General features: G+C 40.8%; 1 pseudogene; it reads right to left on the bottom strand.

Annotated features, from left to right (window-relative positions):
* Positions 1–8,041: 8,041 nt before the first annotated feature.
* On the bottom strand, positions 8,042–11,066 carry LOC122495150 (annotated as a pseudogene).
* Between the last annotated feature and the right edge of the window lie 4,335 nt (positions 11,067–15,401).

Below are 15,401 nucleotides of genomic sequence, written 5' to 3'. Positions count from 1 at the left end.
GCCCCGCCCCAACCCTTTGTGCTCAAACGGAAACACCTCTTTTCTAAGCCTTCGTTGGCTCAGCGATGCCGTCTTTAACGCTGGGCGTTCTGGGAAATTTAGTTCCCACAGATTCCCAAGGCCTAGGAAAGAGGGTTCTCCACCTGACTCCAGGAGAAAAGGCCAAGATTTACTGAGAGGGCCTCTGGGAAATGGAAGGCCCTTGTTCAAGGGTAGAGGTTCGGCGGTCCTTCTTTAAGGAGGCCATGTGCGGATATCTGGAGACTAATCACCCAGGTGTGCAAGCCATGAATTAGAATAACAAATCTTTGCCAAGAGGCTATGGGCAGCGATGCAAATTTGCCCAACACTGAGGTGCCATTTCCTCCCATACTGTTCCCTTAGAGGCACACAGAGTTCGGGAATCGACAAAAATTGTAATGCTTGCAAAGCCCAAATCTATTATAAACCACTGCATAGTAGCTAGAACCCCCAAATTTAGAGAGTATTTTAAAAATAAGGTCTTTCTTATGGTACAAACCAAAGCAATATGTGATAGGCAGTCCCCAAGTTGGAGACTTGGGAGTGGGAAAAATTAATTGCAAGTATTGCGTGAGACAAACGTACCTGAAAAAGGTAGCTCTTGGCAAGCTGCCAGTAGAATTCATTTGCTTTCCTCTGGGACAACACTAGGTGAGGTCCATGCCAACTAATCAGAGAGAAGGGGATATGGACCTTCTAAGGGCTCAGGCTACTACTACTTTTCTCCAATACATGGCAGAACAGATGCCAGCTTCCCGGAGGGGAACCTGCCAGGTAGTTGAGATGAAGTGGCTTTGGCCACAGAAACTGGCAGTGACATGAATCTGGAAAGAGCCCTGGGCTGGTTAGAAAGTGCAACATAGCCACATATGCTTCCTACATAAATGAAATTTATGGGGCATCTTCCCTTTATGGAGGTTCAGATGTATGAGATTCAAAGCAGACAGATGGATACTCACAGAGGCTTTGATCCATTTTTGTTATACTGAACAAGGAAATTTCACATTTCCTCCAAACTGTGGTCTTTCTCTAGTGTGAACTCTCCATTGATAATTGAAGGTGAGGCTATCGCCAGAAGATGTCCTATATTCACTATACTGTAAGGATTTTCTTTAGTGTAGACACCCTGATTCTGAGCAAGTGTGTCGGTGTAGCTGAAGGCTGTCTTGTGTTCTTCCCAGTTTTAATGACTTTTTCTACCAACCCACACTTGATGGTTTTGTTTGCTCTCTCCCTAGTATAAGTGCCCTACTTATAAAAATAGTCCAAGGTGGCCAGGAAGTCCTTCCTAACCTCCCCACGGGTAAAGGGCTTCCTTAACACATGGAACTTGCATCTCTTCACATATGAGGCGCTTTCCATGTTTCTTCTGAAATTTTTCACCAAAATGCTGCTCCTGGTGACACTAAGGGTTTGCACTAAAATAAAATTGTTTGGTACATGCTGTTCTCTTGTAAACAGTTTCTGTCCATGATGCTTTCCATGGTGCTTAGACAACTGTAAAATGTGTTCCCAGATAGGGATACACATATCACAGGGGTGGATCTTCTGGATGAAGGGACCTGCCTTGAAAATCCTGATCTGTGCTACTCCTACAGAAACACTCTGTTCATAAGGTACCTCTTTGTTCTCTGGTCTGCACCAATAACCTTAAAGCAAAGAAGTAACAGTGAAATATGTGTTGACATTTTTGGAGTAATGTGTCTACACTGACTCAATGAATCACATCCAGTTGAATTACTCAATTTAATTGCAACCAGGAATAATTCAGGGGATGCTTTTGAGAAATGGGAGTGGGGTTCTGGTTGCAGATATGGCTGCTGAGCATTACTGAAACCATAAGGTCACAGAATAGTAGAGGCTTCACCAGGAGGACATTGGACAGGGTGTGGCACAGGGAAGGAAAGCAGATGTACATCTTCTTCTTCCACCAAAGGCTTTCAGCAGGAACTTGTCTGCTGGTGACAATGAAGGCCATGCAGAGGCATGTGAGAGCCCAGGAAAATCCAATTGCAACAAATGAGTGGGAGCTCAAGGCCAATGTCAGGATACTGTACACCTTGGGGTACAACATAGGCAGGTCAGTGTGGCAGAGCACTTAAGAAAGATTGTTGAGAGGGATAGGTAAGATGTGGAATACAGAGATATTCGAGATTTCCCCTGGGACTTCAACAAGTCAGCACAGTACCAACAACAGAAAGATAGAAATGGGGTGTGGCCACTGGCAATGGCACCAAAACCCTGGTGGGAAAGGACAGGTTGCTGGTGTGATCTGAACATAGCCCAGACATCACACACTCCCCAGCTGCCATCCACCAGGGGCAGGCCCCCCTGAGCCCACCCTGTCACGGCTAAGGTCATGTCCATCCTGTGATGCAGAGAGGACTCTTCTGAAGCCCTACTTGAGCAACTACATGGGACATGGAGGATACAAGCACTGAAGGAAAAAACTGTCAGGTGAGTGGTCACTACCGGGCCAGGGCAATTCAGCACACAACAGACCACAAAAGAGATCTCCACACTACAAAGAGAACTGAGCAGGAGGCTTGAAAAACAGCTCATGGTCCAGGTAAGTAGAGGCCATGAGAATGCAAGGAATTCATGGCATGAGCCTGCACAAGGAAATGTCAGTTAAAGTAAGGGAGTAAAACCTAAGGTACAGAGGTTCCATGGACCTAAACACAGTCACTGGCCAGGGAGAGGGCAAGCAAGTGAGATCCTTGGGCTCACTATGAGAGTACTGACCCTGAATCTTTCCCTATGAGGCAGATGTTGGGGCATGAGGAGGGAAGAGGTCAGTGCAAACAGTCCAGCCCTATCAACGACAGCACCTGCTCAGGAACTGGGGACAGAAACAGTGTCCATGGTCCTGATGTGAGAAGGACAGAGCACCATCTGGGGAAAGCAGGGTTGGAGAGTGGGGATACAAAGCTTAGACCAGAGCACTGGGGAGGGCATGAATGCCTTGCCCAGTGAGGATATGAGCATATAAATGCAAAGTTCTTCAGATTCACATTGTGGTACAGGAATCTCTGGAACTCATCCAGGAACCCCCACTCCTCCCACAAATACAAAAGCATGTCCCCAAATGTCATAGTGCCTGTCATTATAGGGACAGCTGAACTCAGGAGTAGCCTCTCTGAGGTCCCACAATACAAACTCATCTTCCTCCAGAGATCCACATCTCAGATTAGATACCAGTCATTGGTCCCACTGATGACTATGCTCTCCTCTTGGTCACATTAATACTGTTCAGACCTCACTAACAACAGGCAAGTGGGGGGAATAGACCCCATCTAAGCAGTGAGCCTGGCCTGCAGGGTGCAAACCCTCCTGCCAGGCAATAACCCTGGGCCCCCCAAGATCATGACTCCCAGATACAACCAAACCTGTCTTCACAACTCTACCTTCAGTCCCCATAGCAAGGCCCTGGAGCCATCAGATCACAGTTCCCCCTATATGCACATCATTCTGTGGACCATACTCTCACATCTCCAGACACTATAGTCATCACCACCTCCCTGCCCCCCTTCACAGGTATCTCCCTGGACTCACCCAGGTACCAGGCACATGGCATCCAAAGAGTGCTTGACCAGTTCAAACATGATCCAGCACAACCCCAGACCTCTGATGGATCCCACAGTCAGGAAAAGTCCCAAATGCTGCTTTGAAGGCCTCACAGCCTGCCTCTGAATCTTTCTTCAATATTAACCACCCAGAACTACAAGTGAGTTTGAGACACACATGGCTTTCTTGCACTTCTGTGCTGCACTGGTATCCCCTCAGCAGCCATTACCCACCATTCTCTACAAAACTTTCATTAAAATCCCAGCACTACTGGTGCCCCATGACAGGCATAGTATCTCTCACAGATGAAAACCTTTGCTCCAGATCTTATACACCAGCAAGACTGAAAAATCCCAGACCTCACCAAAGCTCATCACAAAATTATGCTGATTCGGTATAGTAGTAAGAATAAGCAGGAGCCTTGCCTTCAGTGTCATCTTGACTCAATTACTATTCTGTCCTCATATCCATCTCATATCTACTCATCCCAGGGAAGCCTTGGTCACCTGCCAGACCATCCTCTCCTCACCTTTGTGCCCTCCACACTCAACCATGGTGCCCAATCCTGGGTACCATCTTCCTAACCTATTAAGAGCATCACCACCATAACATAAATTTCCCCCTCCTACATGTGACCCAAAGCTCCACTCAGGTTCACCACTTTTGGATGTCTCCCTCTTGAACCGCTCCCCATATTTTTAGTCCTGTGTGTCCAACTGCCCACTTGGTGACCTCACTTATCATTCTATGAAATATCATAGACTCTTAACAGAGCCAAACAAAACCCCTGATAGTCCCAATAAAAATTAATCTTCCACCAACTTCATCCTAGTTGATGGAGCTTCCATTGTTTCAGCCGCTAGGACCAAAAACCCTAAGGTCTTTTCTGACTCTTCCCTTTTCTCCCTCACCTACATCATCAAAATGTCTACTTGGCCTTTCTTTAAAAATAGACCCATTCTCTCTCCTTCTTCCTTTCCAATTGTGTGAAATAAATAAATAAACAATAAATCATAAAATGGACCCAGAAACCAACCACTTCTCCCACCTCTACAGCCACTACTCTGGTTCACCAACACTCACCAGGACTATTGCAGTAGCCTCCTTCTGGCCTCCCTCCCTCCTCTCTTAACCTCATACATAATCTGCTCTCCACTGTGCAGGGTATGATTCAGATCATGTAACTCCATCATCACTAGAACCTACAACACATTTATAGAAAAGAAAAGTGATTCTGAGAGTTTCATAAACCAATTTTTCAAGTGGAGCTTTGTTTACACTGAGACAAATTGGAGTTAAGTTTTGGATTCTTCTTTTCCCTAAGATTTATTTAAGTAATCTCTATATCCAACGTGGAGCTTGAACTCATGAGATCAAGAGTCGCATGTTCTACTGACTGAGCCAACCAGATGCCCCAAGTTTTGGAATATAACAGACAAGGTGCACAGGCACAAAAACCCTCATATAATATATGTATTTTTGAAAAATGCAATACATGAACATGTAATTTGAGTGTCTTGCATTAGGCCAGATTTCAAAGTCAGTATTTGTGAAAACAATGGAAAGATTCAACATTTCAAAATAATTGCATCTCATTCAGATGACATCTAGGTAAGCCACTGAGCATTTACTAAAAACTCTTAGACTGTGAAAACTATTAAAACATCAAAGTAAAAACTTCAAAAGAAAAAAGCTTCAAGGAAATCATGCAGTTTCTTATTTTCTATTAGAATATAGACTAATGTTGAAAAGAAACAACTCTTCCTATGGAAATTTATGTTGTTATTGAGTTTATTAAAAATACTAAATATAACTTAAATCACCATGATTTATCATTTATAACACCCATGTTACTTAAATATATTGGATTAAAGGGCTATTTAGGCAAACATGTGCTTCATATTTACTTAAACAGTAATTAAATACTAAAATTCAAACAATTTTCAAATGGATTTTTTTAAAGCAGATATCACAGAACTACATTTAGCCACAGATAAGACTATTTTTCAATGACCAAGAATTATTTTTATGTTAGTCATCATAAAAGACAAATGGGAGGGGGGGGCGCCTGGGTAGTTCAGTCAGCTAATCATCTGACTTTGCTCAGGTCATGATCTCATTGGTCCGTGAGTTCAATCCCTGAATTGGCTCTGTGTTGACATCTTGAAGCCTGGAACCTGCTTTGGATTCTCCCTCTCTCTCTGCCCCTCCCCTGCTTGTGCTTTCTCTCTCTCTCTCTCTCTCTCTCTCTCTCTCTCTCTCTCTCTCTCACACACACACACACACACACACTCAAAAAAGTAAATAAAGGGGCGCCTGGGTGGCGCAGTCGGTTAAGCGTCCGACTTCAGCCAGGTCACGATCTCGCGGTCCGGGAGTTCGAGCCCCGCGTCAGGCTCTGGGCTGATGGCTCAGAGCCTGGAGCCTGTTTCCGATTCTGTGTCTCCCTCTCTCTCTGCCCCTCCCCCATTCATGCTCTGTCTCTCTCTGTCCCAAAAATAAATAAACATTGAAAAAAAAATTTTAAAAAAAAAATAAAAAAAAATAAAAAAAAAAGTAAATAAATACATAAATACTAAATTTTTAAAAATAAATAAAAGACAAATGGTTATGAAATATAGATAATGAGGAAATGAAAATCCAGGTCTTTGAAAGTTGCCATTATGCGCCAGTGACCACCAAATACTTCTAAAAGTTGTTTTCATTTCATAAAAAATTCCAAACTATTCCTTTAGTATTTTTCCTGGTTCATTGGTGGTTAAATGTAACAGTCAATAAAGTAAATTTATTTAATTAAATTTTTAAAGAAATATGATCATTTCACCTACGTGAATAAATGCTTATTGACCCATCATGTCCCCTCTGTAAAGATTCTCATCTTTGGCATATCCATCAAGACCTAACAGAAGAAATGATCAATACTTCCTCTGCTTTGTCTTATATGCACTCACATACTTCTTAAATTCCCTTCAGTTTTTCTGAAGTCTTTATTATCAGCCTCCATAATCTGGATACTCCCATGACTTTTCTCTCCATTTGAAAGGACCTTCACCCTATATGCCTAGAAAATGCAAATAAATCTTTTAGTCATTAGTTTAAAGTTCAGATTAGCAGTGAGTTTTGTAAGGGTAAATATAAATCTAAAAAAGAAAAAAAAAAACCTGAGGTAAGAAGAGAAAGAGACTCCATCTATCCATCACTTTTCTTAGAGTATTTGCTTTAGAAAACTTATAATTGTGAATTCTTCCTTTGCTCTTTGAAATGTATGTAAATATTTATAAAAGTTAGATAAGCCCCATGCCAGTTTTAAAACCCAGGATTTTTTTTTCTTGAAGATCTGAAGGGCATCTCTTTGAAATGATATGGAGAAAACTAAGATACCATCTCCTAGATTCCAAGGGAAGATAGGAGCCTAACTTCGCAGGAGCCAGGGTCCAAGTTACAAAATTCCTTCCTGCCATAAAGATACAAGAAATTTATTTTTCCTTAGGATAAGGCAATCAGCAAACACCAACAGCCATTCTAATTGTGAAGTGAGTTTAAGATGGATTTTGTGCAACAAATGGTGCTATGAAGTCATCTTACTTGACGTCTAGTTATTGTTTAAGAACATGGATGTCTTAGGTTGTATTTCTTTGACCTATAAAAGGCAGAGAGTTCTTATTGATTTTATTGTCTTTTTAGTGGGTAGTCCCTGATGCACATTACATCCTGTTCAAGAATAAGACTGTTGTCTGCTAGTGTGGAGAAGTTTTCTGGGTCAGCAGCAGATTTTGTTGATAATTATATTTCCCCAACAGTTTCCATCTCAGAACTCCAAAACACTGAAAATTCCATCCACAGCATTATCATGAAACCCTCAAATTTCAGTAGTGAGTGATACTACCATTTGAGAAAGTCACCTTTGAGTATTTTTACATTTTTATCATAGTAAAATAGACATAAAATTGACCATCTTAACCATTTTATTTTTTACTTTTTTTTTAAGAAAAAGAGGGAGAGTGCATGAGCAAGGGAGAGAGAGAGAGAGAGAATCTTAGCAGCCTCCCAGCTGAGCGTGGGGCTCAATCCCACAACTCTGGGATCATGCCCTGAACCAAAATCAGATGCCCAACTGACTGAGCCACCCATGTGCCACTTAACCATTTTATATATTAAATTTTTTTAACATTTATTTATTTTTGAGAGACAGAGCACAAATGGGGGAGGGGCAGAGAGAGAGGGAGACACAGAATCTGAAAAAGGCTCCAGGCTCGAGGCTGTCAGCACAGAGCCTGAGGCAGGGCTCGAACCCACAAACCATGACATCATGACCTGAGCCAAAGTTGGACTGAGCCACCCAGGCACCCTGTTATATTTTTAAAATAATCTCTACACCCAAAGTGGTACTCAAACTCAAGAACCTGAGATCAAGAGTCACATGCTCTACTGACGGGGCCAGCCAGGTGCCCTTAGCTATCTTAGCCACTTTAAGTGTACAATTCAGTCGAATTAAGTACATTCACATTGTTGTGAAACCACCAGCAGCATTAAGTCCACATCATCACATTGTCCACGTTCGTTACATCATCCCAAATGGAAACTCCATACTGAAGAAACAAAAATCTCCATTCCCTACTTCCCCCAGCCCCTGGTAATGAATACTCCTTTCTGTCTGAGTTTGGCTATTCTAAATACCTCATATAAATGGAATCATTCAGTATTTGTCTTTTGTTGTCTTGTTTATTTCACTAAGCATACTTTCAAGACCTCAAGATTTATCCATGTTGTAGCATGTTTCAGAATCTAATTCATTTTTGAGGCTGAATGATATCGTATTGTATGTATATACCATACTGTATCTATTCATCATCCATCCATGGACATTTGAGTTGTTTCCACCTTTTCACCATGAATAATGTTCCTATGAACACTGATGTACAAATATCTGTTGGAGTCCTTGCTTTCAATTCTTTTGGGTATAGTGGAATTGTTAATATGGTAATGCTACATTTTTAAGGAGGTAATGCTATTTTTTTTAAGGAATTGCCATACATTTGAGTTATTATTTATACCATGTTCATTTCTTGGAAGTCCATTAAACAATGTAAAATCAAAATTTTTATTCAACACAATCTCAGAGTTTTTGCATAGAAGCCCACAAATGTTGCATAAAGTAATCAAATTAATGGTGGGATGTTCTGGAAGAAACTTATGGCCCAGAGACCATCCTTAGAGCGTTTGTTTTCCTTGTCCAGCCAACAAAGCAAAACTTTGAGATTCGGATATCACTGAAAATTTACACAAAGGGGCTGAATGTTGGGAAGCCTAAAGACACCAATCTTTAGTGCAGAGGCGTTCCTCAGCCAGTGGCTTGGGTTCACAGTCTGGGTTATCCAGAATGATAAAATAGAAGATAGAGACAAACATGCTCACCAGGATCAAGATGGTGCATGTCGCTCTGGTTTCGGGGGAAGGACTGGGGGGAAAGGCTGTTGCTGTGAATGTGTTGGACTCTGATTGTGCCTGAACAGAACAAGGACCATGGAGCAGTTAGTCCACATCATGAGGCTGAAACACACAATATCAGTGAAGGTGTGAACAACTGCAGTTACAGAGAATACCAATCTCTCAGGAATGGGTGGAAGAACAGTATCTTTAAATGTTTTCCACACCCATGTTTTTGCTATTCTTTGGGCCAGTTACATTCATAATAATCAGCATATTTAACAAAAGGTGCAGAATCCAGTAGATGAAAGAGCAGAAGCCAATTCACATTGTGGATCTAATTCTGAATGCATCTACCCAGAGAAACTGGGGCAAAGCTTAATGCACTGGAAACAACCGAGGAGGCAGGTGGTGCTGAGGGAAGCCCCTCTGGCCACTCTGTATAAATAGAAGTCCAATTTACATCCAGCATCATCCAGGAAAGATTTTAATACAAAAGCTGTCAGTGTCTGAGGGACCCCTTTAGAGAAAAGAACCAAGATGTTAGCTAAGACCAGTTGGTTAAGAATCAAGTCTATGGGTCTCAAGACCTGTGCACTGAGCAACATAACATTATAAAGACAAAGAAGTGAAGAATTTCCAAGGATCCCAGCAACAATCTGAGTTAGGAAGGTAAGACCCCAGTTTAAGTTAATAGAAATCAATCCATCCATTCAGAAGAGATGTTACAGTTTAATTTAATTTGAATCAGAGGAATATGGAGACTGAAAGAAAATTTGGTTACTCTCATTACATCAAGAAAGTGTCTTTCCTCAAAAACAAACAAGCAAACAAACAAACAAACAAAAACAAAACAAAAAAACCCCACCATTATTCCAAGAGAATATGAACATGATGGATGACTTCTAGTTTCTGGTTAAACTCATAAGGAAATTGGAAGTCACCACTACAACCTCACCACAAATGAAAAGCTGAACAGGCTGAAAAACTAATAACTCTTTTTGGATCCATAAGGGGAGGGGCGCAGGGTAAACTGGTGCCCTAGATCAGAGAGACAGACAGGTGAATATAGAAAGTCACCCCTTGCTGCAGCAGAGACACTCATGAGCAGAAACCACCACGAGAACCAGTGTCTGGGTAGAAAAACCCACACCGTAATTGATGAATTGTTGGATGCACAGTGTGGACAATTCCGAGCTGAAAACTCCAGGGGACCCAGTCACAGCAGGACCCCATAAAATTGTGAAATTATCTCCAGGAACTTGGCCAGATTCACACAGTAAATACTGAAACAACAACAACAACACCCAACAAACAAAAAACTATCAATCTCAAGATTCCTGCAGGAGGAGGGGAAAAAGAACCCTTCTGAAATAAGCCAGAACAGTTCATTCTTCTCAACAAGGCCTACACTCAGGAGAAACTACTTAACCTGAACCTGACTTGCTGGGTTTTATCAGAGCCTAACTAACCCCAGGGAAGGCAAATACCCAACTCCAGCCCATTCTAGCCATTCATCCGTCCCATCTAAGGGAGGAGAAAAATATAGAAACACTTGTGAAGTTAAATAGTCCAGAAGCACAGGTTCACTAGAACACTGAGACCTAATCTTAGAATTCCCCTCCTCCACACCTCACTACCACACAATGAAAGGACTAAATATAGTAGTTCCTTTTACCCATACATCATGCCTGGCTATCAAGAAAAAAATTACAAGGTACAAAAGGCAAAAAACCCACAATTTGAAGAGACAGAGCAGGCATCAGCTCCAGACATAGAAAGGATGCTGGAATTATCAGACCCAGAATATAAAGCAACTATGATTAATATGCTAAAGGCTCTCATGCATAAAGTAGACAGCATGCAAGGACACATGAGCAAAGTAAGCAGAGAGATGGAAGCCCTAGGGAAGAACCAAAAATAAATGCGGGAGATCAAAAATATTGTAACATAAATGAAGAATGCCTTTGATGGACTTATTAGTAGACTGGACACAGCTGAGGAAAGATTCTTTGGGCTTAAAAATATATTGATAGTGGGGCACCTGGGTGGATCAGTTGGTTGAGCGTCTGACTTTGGCTCAGGTCATGATCTCAAGGTTCCTGAGTTTAAGTCCCACATCGGGTTCACTGCTGTCAGCGCAGAGCCCGCTTCAGATCCTCTGTCCCTCTCTCTCCCCCTCCCCTGTTTGTGCTCTCTCTCAAATATAAATAAATAAATAAATAAATAAATAAATAAATAAATAAATAAATAAATTACAGAAAGATATCAACAGAAACTTCAGAAACTAAAATGCAAGGAGAACAACGATTGAAAAAAAGGGAAAGAATATCCAAGGACTGAGGGGCAGCCACAAAAAGTGTAACATATACACAATGGAAAGACCAGACGGACAAGGGAGAGAGGAATAGAAGAAATTTTTGAAACAATAATGACTAAGAATTTCCCCCGAATTAATGTCAGACAGCAAACCACAGATCCAGGGAGCTCAGAGAACACCAAACAGGACAAAAACAAAACAAAACAAACCACCACTACCACCACCCACAATAAAAGAAATACTAGTAGGCATATAATTTTCAAATTATGTAAAACCAAAGATAAGTAAAAACAAACCATGAATAATGCTGGAGTGAAAAACACCTCACCAATAGCAGAGCAACAAATAAGAATTACAACTTTTCTTCAGAAACCATGTAATCAAGAGAGGAGTGAAACATTGAAAATGTTGAGAGAAAACCCTCACCAAACTATAAGTTTGTACCCTGTGAAATTATCCTTCAAAAGTGAAAGAGAAATAAAGACTTTCTCAGACAAACAAAAATTGAGGGAATTTCTTGCTATTAGACCTACCCTGCCAAGAAATGTCACAAGATATTCTTTAAAGAAAAGGAAAGCAAGTTCAGAAACTCAGACTGACAAAGAAATGAAGAGCATCAAAGGAATGAGTGAAAGTAAAATTAAAACTCTTATTTTCTTAAAAAAAATTTTTTTTAATGTGTATTTATTTCTGAGACAGAGAGAGACAGAGCATGAGTGGGGGAGGGACAGAGAGAGGGAGACACAGAATCCAAAGCAGGCTCCAGGCTCTGAGCTGTGAGCACAGAGCCCCACGCAGGACTCAAACTCATGGACCGTGAGATCATGACCTGAGCTGAAGTTAGTCGCTCAACTGACTGAGCCACCCAGGCGCCCCAAAACTCTTATTTTTCTTATTCAATCGATCTAACAAAATAACAACGTCACAAAAGTAGACAAGAATATAGAATATTTTCTTTCTTCCTTTTTTTAATGTTTATTTATGAGAGAGAAAGAGAGAGAGAGAGAGAGAGAGAGAGAGGGCACGAGCAGGGGAGGGGCAGAGAGAGAGGGAGACACAGAATCTGAAGCAGACTCTAGGCTCTGAGCTGTCAACACAGAGCCCGACGTGGGGCTTGAACTGACAAACTGTGAGATCATGACCTGAGCTGAAGTTGGACACTTAACCAATTGAGCCACCCAGGTGTTCCAGAATATTTTCTTCTTCTAGTGAATTTTTTTAATGTTTATTTTTGAGAGAGTGTGTGTGCGCATTCGTGTACACAACAGGGAGAGGGACAGAGAGAGAGAGAGAAAGAGAGACAGGATTCAAAGCCAGTTCTGCACTGACAGCAGAGAGCCCGATGTGGGGCTTGAACTCACAAACTGTGAGATCATGACCTGAGCCAAAGTTGGATGCTCAACCAACTCAGCCACCCAGGTGCCCCAGAAATATAGAATATTTTCATGTTATGCAAAAAGAAGTAGACAGAAGTAGACATGAACACCTGTGAAGGAGTCTACTGAATGTCAAATTAGATAGAATAATTATCTGTAAAAGGAATTACAGGGCAGAGAGTCACATCAGAAGCTAACTTAGAATAAGGTGAATTCCACATGATAAATGACCTCTTTCTGAATAATGATTTGATACTTCACGGTATTGAAGAATTAATATGTTTATGGGTGGAAAGATATTGTAAATAAGAGGAAAGGGGTTTTTGACTTTTAAAAAAATTAAAAAAATTTTTTTAACGTTTATTTATTTTTGAGACAGAGAGAGACAGAGCATGAACGAGGGAGGGGCAGAGAGAGAGGGAGACACAGAATCGGAAGCAGGCTCCAGGCTCTGAGCCATCAGCCCAGAGCCCGACACGGGGCTCGAACTCATGGACCGCAAGATGGTGACCTGAGCTGAAGTCGGACACTTAACTGACTGAGCCACCCAGGTGCCCCTAAAATTTTTTTTAATAAGGAGCCTCCACGCCCAATGTGGGGCTTGAATTCATGTCATGACCCCAAGATCAAGAGTCAGATGCTCTGCTGACTAAGCCAGCCAAGTACTCCAAGTGTCTTTGTCTTTCAAAGTGATGTATTTATAGATGCAATTATATGGCTTCTAGGATTTGCTTTTAAGTAGTTCCTGGAGAATATGGGTGCAATTATACATGAAATGAGTTTAGCCATGGATTGATCCTGGAATAGATGTGTAATAGATTCACATGGTTTATTATACTGCCTCCTCATCTTTTGTAGATGTCTGTAAATTCATATATCAATGTTTTAAAATTCTTATTTGAATAACAAATATTAGAATTTGTTTACTATTTGGGACATTTATTTTTTCTCCTGGGCACTGTAATTTTTTCACTTGGTATCAACTGGCCTGCAATTTTCAGAGAGTATTATGTTGAAGTCTCTTTATCTTACTCTATTTCTATTATTTTTCTGAAGTCTCATTTAAAAACTCTAATGCCTTTACTGTTCAGAGTCACATCAAAGGAAAGAGGCCAGCTATGTGGACAGAAGTGGAAAATGGAGAATATGATGCCCAAGGGAATAGGTTCCCATGTCTCAGTTCTAACTTTCTTTTGATGTTGTGTTCTGGTGTCATCAAATATCACCTGTTTTTAAAAATGCATCCTTGATTTTTATCAGAAAACAAAATTTCAATTAAAAGCCAAAACACTTGGCTCAGTCAGTGGTGCATGTTACTCTTGATCTCGGGCTTCTGAGTTCAAGCCCCATGTTTTTTGTACAAATGACTTAAAAATAAAATCTTAGGGTCGCCTGGGTGGCCCCATCAGTTAAGTGTCCCGACTCTTGGTTTTGGCTCAGGTCATGATCTCACGGTTTCGTGAGCTCAAGCCCCACGGCAGGCTCTGCACTGGCAGCATGAAGCCTGCTTGGGATTCTCTCTCTCTCACCCTCTCTCTCTTTCCCCCTCCCCCACTTGCACTCTCTTTCTTTCTCTCAAAATAAATAAACTTAAAAAAAAATAATAAAGTCTTTTTAAAAATCAAAGCACTCAAACAAATACGTACATTTTTTGGGTGAGACTTCCTGACCCCTACTTCTAGACCTCAGGAATGTGTGGACCAGTGGTTTATTAATAGAGCATTGCCTCTTGTATGATTTTAATTTTTTCCATATTAAAGAGCATCCTTTATTATTATTAGAGCGGTTGTAACCAGCAACATATGAAAAAATTTCAGAAATATGATAAGGCTGAAATCCATATCTCTAGCAAATATAAGGCAAAAGTATAATGATACTGAATTTCTTGGCATCACAAGTTTACCTTTTAACTGGTGGAGATGATACAGTTGAATACTTGCTAAATAAATAGGTAATTAGTAAATGGAAAAAAATGAGATTATGAATATTTACGAGTTTAGAAAATGTACAAGTGCTATGGTAAAATGAATAATTTGTAGGTGGTTCTGTGTAGATACAGATTGTATTTGAAAATATGATGGGAAAAAAGTGCTTTGATAAAATGTGTGTAAAGGTACAAAACCAAATAATTAAATACAGAATAAATATTTCAAGAAAATAACTTAGGGGCGCCTGGGTGGCGCAGTCGGTTAAGCGTCCGACTTCAGCCAGGTCACGATCTCGCGGTCCGCGAGTTCGAGCCCCGCGTCAGGCTCTGGGCTGATGGCTCGGAGCCTGGAGCCTGTTTCTGATTCTGTGTCTCCCTCTCTCTCTGCCCCTCCCCCGTTCATGCTCTGTCTCTCTCTGTCCCAAAAATAAAATAAAACGTTGAAAAAAAAATTTAAAAAAAAAAAAAAAAAAAAAAAAAAAAAGAAAATAACTTAAAATAAGATCTAAAGGAATGCACAAATAACTACCTTGCATGAGATGCCTCAATATTTTAAATAATTTGATCAACTAAATATAAGTGTGTATAAACAACATAAGTGGTAACTAAGTGGAACACAATCACATATCCTGCACTGGAAAGGGGAGGAGGAAGAACAGGAGGAATAGAAGAAAACTCAGAGAACACTAAGCAAGATAAATGTCAAAAAAAAGTTACATGTAGGTATATTTCAATTTATAGAAACTTGAAAGATAAATAAGAA

The sequence above is a fragment of the Prionailurus bengalensis genome, chromosome E2 (genome assembly GCF_016509475.1).
Source record: "Prionailurus bengalensis isolate Pbe53 chromosome E2, Fcat_Pben_1.1_paternal_pri, whole genome shotgun sequence".
Lineage (NCBI taxonomy): Eukaryota > Metazoa > Chordata > Mammalia > Carnivora > Felidae > Prionailurus > Prionailurus bengalensis.
The sequence above is the reverse complement of the archived record's forward strand: the minus strand, read 5'-3'. Positions and strand labels throughout refer to the sequence as shown.